Below are 12,266 nucleotides of genomic sequence, written 5' to 3'. Positions count from 1 at the left end.
TAAGCTGTGAGGATAACCTTCAAGCTGAAACCTGAAGAAAGATGCAGAAGAGCCAGCATGTAAGGAGCAGAGCAGACATTCCAGAAACAAAACATGTGCAGAAGCCCACAAACATCAGGACCCCCGTCATCTTTTAAGACCACGGTGGTACGGTTAAACTGGGAAAGTGTGATTAAAATGAGATGAGGCTGAAAATAGCCAGATCATGTAGGGCTCTACAGCCTTTGTTAAAAAATGTATTTTTTACTCTAAGTGCCACTGGAAGTCCATAAAAGGTTATAAGCAGGTGAATAACAAGATCGTATTTGAGTCTTTCAAAACTGGCTTTGGCTATAATGAAAAAAAACTGAAAGGGGAACAGAAAAAAGGGAAACCAGTAAAGCAACTATAGCAATGTCCAGGTAACAGATGGTGGTGGCCTAGGCTAGGGTAACAGCACTAGGAACAAAAAGTAGCTAGGTTAGAGAAATAATTTGGAGATAGAAAAGAGTCTCTGGTTGATGGACTGATTGCAGTAGATGAGAGAAATTAAAGTAGATGAGAGGAATTAAAGATGACTACTAGGTGTTTGGCTTGAGCAATTAGGTTGTGATACTTACTGAGTTTGGTGCAATGTAAGAAAGGAGGATGTTTCTAGAACTGCGCTGTCCAATACAGTAGCCGTTAGTCACACATGAGTATTTACATTTAAATTTTATTAAAATTTAGCTCGTCAGTCACATTCCAAGTGCTCAAGAGCCACATGTAGCTCGTGGCGACCACATCAGACCACACATATGTAGAACACTTCCACCATCACAGAAAGTTCTACTGGACACTACGGTTCCAGAGGGAAGTTAAAAAAAAAAAAAAAATGCACCAAATGCTGAGTGATCCAGCAAGACTAAAGGTAAAAAGTATCTCTTTGACTGGTCAGCATGGAGGTCCAACAGTGAGTTCAGCAAGAGCACATTCACTGAAATAATGAAAGCAGAACACACACTGGAATAGGAGATGAAAAATGAAGACCATATCCATAGGATATCTCTTTCAGACTATGAAAGGGAGCAGAGAAATTAAAGGGGCATTAGCTGGAAAGAAACAAAGGTCGTCCAATTCCAGAATATTCACCCATTCAACAAGTATTTATTAGCACCTACAACTTCCAGATGCTGTTCTGAGTACCAGGCATACAAATCAGAAAAAGACAGTGACAGGGGAAAGAACAAGCGAGTAAACAAATGTTACTTCAGAATATGATTAAGTGCCACAAACTAAATAAAAGAATATAATAAAGTGAAAATGAGTGAAGAGGGAAGAACTCAATCTGACATGAGCCATAAATGACAGGAAGGAACCACCTCTGCAAAGGTGGAATATATTTGTATGCTATTGGGAAAGATCCAAAATGAGGTGAAAAGATTTAAAAGTCATTCACTCAACACATATTCACTGATCATCTAGTTATGTACTATTCTTCTAGGTACTGGGAAGAAAACAGTAAGGAAATAGACAATAATCCCTGTCTTCCTAGAGCTTATGTTCTAGGAGGCTAAGAAAAAGGTGGTAAAAAGGTAAAGTATCTATTATGTTAGACAGTGATGAGGCCTAAGGAAAAACATAAAGTGAGACAGGAGATAGAAAGTTGGGGAAGAACTGCACTTTTACTGAGTTTGCAGAGCCTATTGTTTCTAACTCTAAAGCATTCCTCCAATCTAGCTACTCTGTGCCTACTGCTACTACCCTAACCTAAGCCACCACCATCTGTCACCTGGATGACTGCCGTAGTTATTTTACTGGTTTCCTCTCTTTCTTTCTTATCTCCTTTCAGTTTTATTTCTATGAAGAGTGAGAGGAGGAAAGGAGTAGGTGATAAAGAGAGTAGTCCAAACACATAGGAGTTTGTGCTTTTACAGAATGAGACGGTTAAGCCCCTGGAGGTTTTCAAACAGAGAAGTTATATGATCTATTGCTTTAAAAGGATTATTCTGGCCACTGTGTTGAGAATACGTTTAAGGGGAACAAAGGTGTAAGCAGGAAGACCAGTTAGAAGACCTGTGCAGTAATCCAGGCAAAAGATTAGGACAGCAAGGCTATGAAATGGCACGGTAAGAAATGCCTAGATTTTGGACATATTTTAGAAGGAGAGCAGACACAATTCTCAGACAGGGTTTGGATATGGGGTGCGATAAAGACAGTCAAGAACAGCAAGGTTTTAAGTGTGAGTAACTGGAAAGACAGAGTTCCATTTAGGACTGACTAAGAGAAGCAGCTTTAAGAGAAATTGGGAGCTCAGTTTTAGATATTACATTTGAGAATGCTTCTGAGACATCCAAAATGTTGGGGGAAAAGTTGGCTATCAGGATCTATAGTTCAGGGGAGAAATCCAGGCTAGGGATATAAATCTGGAAGCCATGAGCAAATAGATTAAATGTTTAAAGCTATGAGACTGGAGTGTATTTACACAATGAAAAAGGAGAGGTCCAAGGACTAAATTTTCAGCCACTACAACATAGAGGTCAGAGATGACAGAAAAAGCAAGGAAGACTAAGGAGGAACCACCAGTGAGGTAGAAATAAAACCTGCTAGCAGATGCGGTGGCCTAGAAGCCAAGGGAAACTTGTGTCTCAAGCAACTGTACCAAATGCTACTGAGAGGTTAAGTGAGATGAGGACTTAGAGATTTATAACATGGTGGTCACTGGTAGGGGCTGAAAAGAAAAGGGGAGAGAGTGTATCCAGGCAATTGTTTCAAAGTGTCTTGTTCGAAAAAGAAGCAGACTGGGTGGATGAAAGGGGAAACAGGAAGAAAAGATTTTTTTGTTTTAAATGGGACAAATAATATCATGTCTGTATGCTCACAGAAGGAAAAACCAATGATGCAAGAGAAGGGAGAATGACAGGGTCGTATTCTTGAGAGCAAGAGGGAATGGGATCTCGTATAGAAATGAGCTGGTTGTCCTTATCTCTAAACACTACAGTTTGTCCATGATGACAGAGGAGAAGGTAAAGGGCACAGTCACAGATGTGGAAGCATACAGGAATTCTTCCAATTATTCAATATGCTTTGTGAAATTGAAAGCAAGGATGGGGGAGTGGGTTTGGGGAGGTTTGAGGAGAGAGGAAAAAGATACAGTCATAAAGAGGGGTGAACTAGGAGACCGAGGACCACTGGACATGAAATCAGAGAGGGACAAGGTTGTTGAGAGTTTATATAAGGAAGTGATTATGATTCAACATGAAATTTCAGTTGGGTAGAAGTGAGGGTGAGGGATACTGAAAAGCTTAGAAAGACAGTGTAAGTTTCAGTGGGGCTGAAAGGCTGTTTGAATTGAAGTACTGGGGGGGTTGAATCAGATGGAAAAATAAGATCACTGGAGGAGAGGACATCAAGGAACTAAGAGGTCAGAACAGCAGAAGCATCCTCTACATCAGTGCTACTCAAAGTACCAGACCACGACACCCTAAGGAGCTTGTGCCAGATTATATAAACCAACATACTGCTTCCTTCATCAAAAAAGTTCTGGTACCAAAAAAAGTCAGCTGAACTAAACACTGAACTTAGCAACACAGGTGAGTTACATTTTGGCACAAACTCCTTACTGCAATTCATACTGGTAACAAACAGTTCACAGACCAGGTGACATTTTGAGCAGCACTGCTCCACATGGATATTGGTATCACCAAGAACCAAGAATTATGACAGAAATAAAGACGACAGTGAGCCAGGAGATAATGGTATTCAAGGAAGTAGGGGAATGACCCAGTAAAGTTGGTAGATGACTGAAATGAGGAGGGGTAGTGGGTGGTATAATTTGATGGCATGAGAGTCAAAGCTTAAAGTTTTGGAAAAGGATGGTCAAGAAGTGATAACGAGGAACAAAGAAGACATCTACTCTACCTCTTGGTTCACCAATAAAAGGTGTGCAAGAAGAGGAAACATCTACCACTTCAGAGAGTTTCAAAGTCAGTAGCATTATCAGCGGAGAGGCTAGGTTATAGCTGGAGCAAGAAAGAGAAGGAAACATTCCCAGAACAGATAGACAATAAAAAGTATTTGCTAAGGACTATGAGTTCCAGAAGGCACAATGAATGGACTTCAGGAGATGATAATATGTGGGAGATGGAGACCAAAAACAGCAATGGGATTCAAATGTGGAGGGATATGGGTAATACATACAGAAGAGTGAGGCATAACTAAAGAAACAAAGTCCTACAAAACACATGTGTTAGGACTGACCTCTGACCAGAATATAATGCTTACTCCTTTATAAAGATGGAACCTCCATCCATGCAGATTGATAATAAGAAGGTGAAGGAGTTCCTACTTATTTAGCCTCTGATGGGGAAAAGGGGACTAGTATGACGAGCAAAGAGACGGTTAAACAGTCTTCTGTCTTAGCACTTTCTAGAGAAATGTAATACGATCTGGGGTATAACGGCAATAAGGAGAAACCTAAGGCTCTTTGGCATATAGTCAGGGCATTCTTCAAGCATGATTCAAGAATGTAAGTATTCTTACAAAAAAGATCCAGTTTTAGTATTTTAACTATCATTACTTTGCCTTATGAGTGACTCCCAGATTTCTAATCTGTTAAACTTTGTAGCCTCTTTTCATTCTATGGGGAATAGGCTGGCTGGCACTCTGACTCGGACCTAGGAAAAATGACAGCAGAATTAAGGCAGGAAACGGTGACCTATAGAGGACAACTATCAGATATGAGTTTCACCTTGTAAATGGATCACAGAGGACATTCATAAGTAAAAGTTACAACGATATAAACCTCACTCATATCTCATGTGGCTTTTCCAAGAGAAGATATCAAATTAAAAAAATAAAATAATTTAAAAACTAAACAAACTTTAGGTAAAACAACTTTAAGCAAAGTACCAGAAAGACTAATAAGAATCTATCTAAAGAGTACCATGTCAGCATACTATGTTTCCTATATAACATTTATGTAGTGTCTACTTTTGTATCTAAATGAACTGTTGGGTATAAAGTAATGTTTGACATTGCTATATTCTTTCAGTTGCTCAGGAAAGATTTGAAGTGTCTACCTCAGCACTTTCTACACAATAGAATGGAACTCCACTTAGAAACCTCCATAGTTAGTTGGATTGAAAAATATTTCCAAGAAACCCTTCCTCCCTTACACATGGGTCATTCATCTGGTATATAGAAGACTTCAAAGACAGACTCACTCCCTACACCCTTACCCCCAAACCACTTAATTATACTACAAAGTAGGGGGGCAGCTTTTACAACCCCCTCCCTGAGAAGCAAATTACAATCATTAAGATCATCTTCAAAATGCATTCCCGAGAAAGTCTGCAGTAAATCTAACTTCTCACAATTTTATATGGATAATGTACAATAGTGTGTGTACATAAATATCACAATTATTTCAGCTATCATAAAACCTGTTAATAAAAGAAACTTATTAACTAACCCTTTAACATGTGCACATCTTTTCGTTCCAAGTCAGATCAGTTACCAGAATTTAAGATAAGATTTATCACAACTATCCTTTGTATGCCATGAGGACTGATGAACTTCAAAGAACTGAAACAGGTTAAAAATATCTCCCTCACCCCCAATTTTTTAACTAATTGTTTAACACACCTGTTACGTCAGTTAAAAGGAAAATATCAGTCCAGCAACATGTAAGTTATGAAATCACAAGTAAAACCATGGGAATATTAGTGAAGAAATTAATAGATGGAAAGAAACAGGGGAGCAAAATGGCACTGCGTGAAGCAGTTTCAAACCAGCATCATCCAGCTATTCATACTTTTCAAACTGTTTTTTTTTGGGGGGGGGTTGCAGGGGAGGCCTTTTCAACAAGTTCAAAAGAAATCAGGGGCAGGAAATTTCTGGACTATTACAAGAGAAACTTTACAGTGGCTCTGTAAAGTTATATGGGGATTGCGGAACAGGCCAAGGGGTGAACACCTTGGGATGAATGTTTTGTGAAAAGTCCACTGATCAGTTTGGCTTGCATGCTATACCATATCATATAAAAACAATTGCAGTCTTCAGCACTATTTTCAGATTATTTTTAAAACCAATGTTGGCCTATGTTTTGCGTTTTCAGCCCAGACATAGTCTGCCATTTAAACATGTAGTCAGAAAACTAAATACCCAACTTTCCAAACCAATGTGTGCAAATCATGGGATGCACATTAATCCAGATTTCCTGCTTCTCTTAGGGGAAAAAAAATTCAGATGATGTGGAAACATGAACTACTTTCCCACACAATGGCTGGAGCTGAAGACTGGCTTAGACAGGACATGTGTTCCCCAATTTGTCATAGTTCACAGGGTCCCAGTTAGTCCATACCTGCCTGGCCCTGGAGACACTGAGTAGTTATTCCCACTGTGATGCAAGATCAATCCTATATGGTTTGTGACAGCCATCTTACTTTAGTCACTTATCTTGAATGTCAAATTGTTGCATGCTATATAAATGAAGACAAGCAGCCTATTTCAAGAGATAAATTAGGTCCTCAACAGGCAGAATTTTTTTTTTTTAAGTAAGATGTACATAGTTTTCAGGAGAACTTTCAAATCTACTCTCATCTCATAAAAATCTTGGAAAACTGGAATAGAAGCTATTTGACCTACAGACAGTAAATGATGCAAATACTAGTTATGGACTTAGACATTACTTATTCCACATATGATGCTTTCTGAAGGATCACAACCCATTCTGAAATAACCATTTATATAAAACAGCTGAGGCAATCTTGCCTTATGTTTTTAAAAAGGTATAACAGGGACTTCCCTGGTGGCGCAGTGGTTAAGAATCCGCCTGCTAATGCAGGGGACACAGGTTCAAGCCCTGTTCCAGGAAGATCCCACATGCCACGGAGCAACTAAGCCCGTGTGCCACAACTACTGAGCCTGCGCTCTAGAGCCCGTGAGCCACAACTACTGAGCCCGCGAGCCAAAACTACTGAGCCCGCGCGCCTAGAACCCATGCTCTGCAACAAGAGAAGCCACCACAATGAGAAGCCCGCGCACCCAAAGAAGAGTAGCCCCCGCTCGCCACAACTAGAGAAAGCCCACACGCAGAAATGAAGACCCAACAAAGCCAAAAATAAATAAGTTAAATAATTTTTTTAAGTCTATTAAAAAAGGTATAACAATAATACATTTCTTAAATAGTCAAAAATCATTATCAATGTTTCCACAAAAATATACTAAATTCCAAGAGCGAAATAGAATAGTAAGTGATAACATTTTCCCTCCCTACTCAATCAACTTTTAAATTTCATTTCAAGCACCTATCTATGGAAAATATACAAAGTTAAAATTTTTTTTTCTAAACTGAGAATCTTCCATAAAATGACCATTTGACTTCTAAAAGCTATTTTTTTTTTAATGTTTGCTTTTATTTATTTTTGGCTGCACTGGGTCTTCGTTGCTGTGCGCAGGCTTTCTCTATTTGCAGCGAGCGGGGGCTACTCTTAATTGCGGTGCACGGGTTTCTCAATGCGGTGGCTTCTCTTGTTGCAGAGCACGGGTCCTAGGGCATGCAGGCTCAGTAGTTGTGGCTCGGGGGCTCTAGAGCGCAGGCTCACTAGTTGTGGCACACGGCCTTAACTGTTCTGCGGCATGTGGGATCTTCCTGGACCAGGGCTTGAACCCGTGTCCCCTGCATCGGCAGGCGGATTCTTAACCACTGTGCCACCATGGAAGTCCCTAAAAGCTATTTTTAAATGGGCTTTCTTCCTGTTACTAATCAGAACCTGATTTAAAACAAGTATTTTCATAAAATAATGATACTAATAGAAACAGCAAGAACTTTTAACATAGGAGTGTGGAGAAAGGTTTTTACTGAAAATTTTAAAGGTCAAAATACTGGTATTGTGCATCACAGCACTATACAAATGTATACGCTACACAAATGCCTATAGTCACTAGGCATTGTGCTCTAGAGTTCACGTACGTTGACTCAACTAGCTTTGTTGATATCCAGTTCTTAACACAGACATAATATTCCTTGAAAATAAAACCAAGCTGAAGACTTACTCATGTTCTACTGTATAAGAGATTTTAGACAAATTGACAATTCACCTCTTTGTTAACTTCTTCTGAGAATTTTAGTTTCTGTAATTCATTAATATGGCTAGACATGAGGATCATTTACCCCAAAACTATACTGAGTTTTTGGTTTATAATTATGATATATTTAAGCAGAACTTCCTATTTTAAGTAACAAATAAAATTTAACCCCAAACTTAACTTTGACCTTTCTCCTGCAAATAATGGTTGAGATGACATGTTCTCAAGACGATTTTTTAATTAGCAGTAATAATATAAAAAAGCTATTCTAGAATTCAAAAGGTTCCTTGACTGATGCTTTCCCATCAAAACCGTTTGTAAATATATTCCACGCAAACTTGATGGGGGAAAAAAATACCACTGGCATTATATTATATCCACTGGAGGGCACTCAATGTGACCGAAGCATGCAATAGTATGCCCTAACTCTATTCTCACTCAACTGCATCAAGTTTGAGGGAGACTTTGGGGATAGGGAATCTCTCTTAAAAGAAGAGATGCCCACAATTAACAAACTTACAAAGATAGTTAAACTCTAAAAAGGGTTCCTAATGTGACTGACTTTGTCTATTAAGAGCTGCTTTTTCCTTAGGGAGAAAGCAGATTAAAAACATACTTCAAGGATACAGGCAGGGTTCAGGCCTCAACAGAAGTATCTAGATTTCAAAGCTGGTCAAGCTCAGACTTGCGTAAAACACAAAAGCAGCATTCTTAAGTAAACAGAGGAAATAAAGAACTTTCTCCAGAGTTTAAGTGATGAAAAACTACACAAGTTAACTCCTACTCATTTTCAAGCAATACAAATCACATATTTTCCTTTCATGAAACTTAAGTACTTATTTTAGCCTATTACTCTATCACACCACAATTAGAAAGGTATTACATAAACAATAGTCTGTTAAAGAATGAGAACTGATTCTGCAACTCAGTATCCTCTCAATGAGGGTACAAGAGGCAACAGCTACATGCTCTGGACTAATCAGCAAGCAGTAGCTCCTAGTCTATGTTTTACTATTTACTTTCATGGTATAAAAATGTTTTTAGTCAAGGTGTTTCAACTAAAGATACCATATTCCCAACAAAGAGAGAGCTACAAGAATACAACTAAGTTAACACAACTAATGTTTTCACAACCAATGTCACAAGTCAACATGTAGCACGAAAGAGTTGCCAATACTTTTTATTAGAAGTTTGTCCTGCTCTAAATGCATTCATCCCTTCTGCCCTGGGTTGGCAATCAAGCACACTTCCAACCAAGCTCAAAGTACAAACTTAAAATTTACCACCTCCTCCTCTACAATTACTATCAGCAACTAGTAAACCATAAAAGAGAAATAAAAGCTTATTGTAACTGGACAGATGTATATTGTTTCATTTCAATAACACAAAAGTTTCATTTGGCTGAAGATACTACATATACTCCATTTCTGTGGTTTTAAGTTCACTGCTACTTAAAACTATAAAAGACTGAGATTCAAACTTTTGAATTCTCCATGTTCCTAGTTTCAACAATACTTATGCTCCTCTTTCCACCCCTCCCAACAATAAAAAAGGATATCTGCAGATAAAGTTTTCCTAAGAACCAAATCTCAAAACACCCTTAGAGAAATCTGCCTACTTCATATTTTCCCTTTCCCATTTGGGGAGGTGGAAGAGGGAAGTGTCTATGAAAACAAAAATACACTTCATTTATATGTATAATTTTTATTCTCTTAATCACTAGCAACAGTAGAAAGCTCAATTCAGTTTCAGCTTTAATATGGGAACCTACATTTTTCTACATAATTACCTTGGTAAAGGAAATAGACAACATTTCAAAAGAAAGAAAATTCTTGAACACTTACTGACACTTGAACACTGCTAAATTTTTTTTTTTAAGCCACCTTTTTTTTTTTTTTTAATTGGTTTTTCCTGAAAGTGATTTTAAATGACTGCTCTAGCCTCTGGGAGAATCTCAGGCCTAGAACTCCACAAGGGCTCTAAGTTACATACTATACTAAACTTTCTAGTGCAGTTTTTTAATTTCCCCCTCAAGGACTTCAGACTTGAATAGTCTCAGCATTCCTTTAATCCTATAGAATAGTCTTCTGGAAGTTTTTCAAGCTACTGTTGCAATCACTTTAGGGCCTTGTACAAGGCCTTCAGAACAAAGACCAGGTCAAAGTAATGAATACTGGGCACAACTTAATCAAATTTTGTGAAAGGATATTCTCAAACCTTAATGGTACTTTTTTTTTTAACCCAGATATTTGTGGGTTTTAAATGTAAAAGTAAAATAAATGTAGCAGCCGCCTTAGTTCACACCGGGGGGCGGGGGGGCGGTGAGCCTTCCAAGTTTACGTCACTAATTTAAGCAGATACTAAACAGCAGCATTATATAAATAACATTTCAAGCTATGTCCACTATTTCTTAGGACGAAGACAAGTTAACAGGAAGATAGCTGAAGGTACTGAATGTACACCAAGGGACAATAATGAAATGGCTTCCCAAGTTCCAGACAAAATACTTTATAACTTAGCGATCCAAAAAACAGCAGCCCAGACTTTATCAAAGGCTAGCCGTCTCTTCAAGTTGCTGTCTAGTCTAAGCCACCACTATTCACGACACAAAGCTCTCGTTTCACTAAAACCACTCCTCGATTTCCTTCTGCCGACCTCTGCATACCAGCAGGCCAGTCTCCCTTCATTCACCACTCACAAACTCGGGGGGAGGGGGGGGAGACCACAGATGTCTGGAAGATACAAAGTAGGAGACAATGCTCCCTCCAACAGGGAACAGAAATCGAAGGAAACAACTACATCCGACTGCCAAAGCTTTCAAGTTTAGCGGATTCAGAAGCGGGCTGTAAGAACTGAACTTCGAAAGTCTCTGTTCCAGGTCCTCTCCCCAGACAAAACACGGAACGAAGTTGCAACGCTTGAATTTCCTTCGGGCAATTTCGTAGCGAGGGAAAAATTCACCCCGCTGGAAAGTGTTCTCAAAATCAAGTTTAGCTGCCATAAAACTATCTGAATAAATAATTTCCACGAACAAAATTTTCGAAGCAGTCAGAGGCTGAATCCCATGGGTCACTTGATAAGAGCCAGTAAGCCAGTCGCCCTCGCCCTTATTTTTCCCAGGACCTCCCTTGCACGCCGCTTTCACCCACCTGCACCGTACAAGAAAATATACGTGCAAGATATGGATTTTTATCTGTGCAAACCCTCCTGGCGCATCGCACCGTCTGCAATAGTAGTTTGGATCCTCTAAGGTTTAAAGTTGCTTCGATTTAAACAAGCGCACTCACGCCGGCAGGGCATTAAAAAAAAAAATACTAACGATCCTCTTAACAATCCGTCCTTAAGCACGAAAGGGGGAACCTGGAGATGGGACCTCGGGTGGCGTCCCAGGCCCAGCGCCCGCACCCCAACTCCCCGCGGAGGCCGGGAAGGCGGAGTCCCCCGTCCCCACCCCGCCCCCCACCCCGGCGCATCCCGAGGCGCAGGGTCCCTCCCCCAAACTCAGCCGCGGCCGGAGCCCCGGACAGAAACCACAGCACTCCCCCCCATACCCCGCCGGCCATCCGAGCTCCAGGACGCGCCCTCGCGGCGCCCCCTCCCCGAAAGCGGTGCCCCCCGGGCCCCCGAGGAGCGGCGCGACCGGAACCGGGCCAGGCCGCCGCCCTCCACCCCCCGAGCGCGGCCCGCCTCCGCCGCCTCTCCGGCGTCCCTAGCCCGCAACCCCCGCTCCCCACCCGGGGCCTCTGGGCTGCGCTGGGCCCGGTTCCCAGCTGCCGCCGGGACCGCGCGCCCGCGACGAAGTTTGGCTCCGAAGCGGGAGTGGGAGCAGCCCCAGAAGGGTAAGGAAAGGAGCGCCCAAGCACCTCAGGGGAACAGGCTCCTCCCGCCGCGGTAGTCCGACCGTCCTCGGCCTGCAGTGGCGGCTCGACGGGGATCGGAGCTGCTCCTCGGACCTTCCTCGGTCTCCGCCTCCCCTCGCTCTCCGCTCCCGGGGCCGGCCTAACGCGGCTGCCACAGACCGAGAGGCTTAAAATGGCGCCGCACAAGGAGCTCTTATAAGTCGCGCAGGAGTCTCTGTATCCTGCCGCCAGCGGCGCAGCGCGAAGCGTTCCGCCGCGCGAGGACAAGGGGCGGGGCGCGGGGGGGCGGTGGAAAGTAGTCCGCGGGCGCGCTGCGGAGCAGCCCGCCGCCGTCTGCCCGCCCGGGGCAGGGGCGGG

At 41.6% G+C, this 12,266-nt stretch overlaps 1 protein-coding gene across 2 annotated transcripts in view; it reads right to left on the bottom strand.

The window, feature by feature from the left end:
- Positions 1 to 12,061, bottom strand: part of CTNNB1 (catenin beta 1) — a 42,755-nt gene extending 30,694 nt beyond the window's left edge. Inside the window, exon 1 of one of the 2 annotated variants that reach the window (XM_065885343.1) lies at positions 11,913 to 12,061. The gene's annotated coding sequence lies outside the window, so the exon portion shown is untranslated. The remainder of the gene's footprint in view (positions 1 to 11,912) is intronic. The other variant, XM_065885342.1, reaches the window with a different exon arrangement.
- Positions 12,062 to 12,266: the final 205 nt, after the last annotated feature.

The sequence above is a fragment of the Phocoena phocoena genome, chromosome 10 (genome assembly GCF_963924675.1).
Source record: "Phocoena phocoena chromosome 10, mPhoPho1.1, whole genome shotgun sequence".
Lineage (NCBI taxonomy): Eukaryota > Metazoa > Chordata > Mammalia > Artiodactyla > Phocoenidae > Phocoena > Phocoena phocoena.
This window is presented reverse-complemented; position numbering and strand designations above follow the sequence as displayed.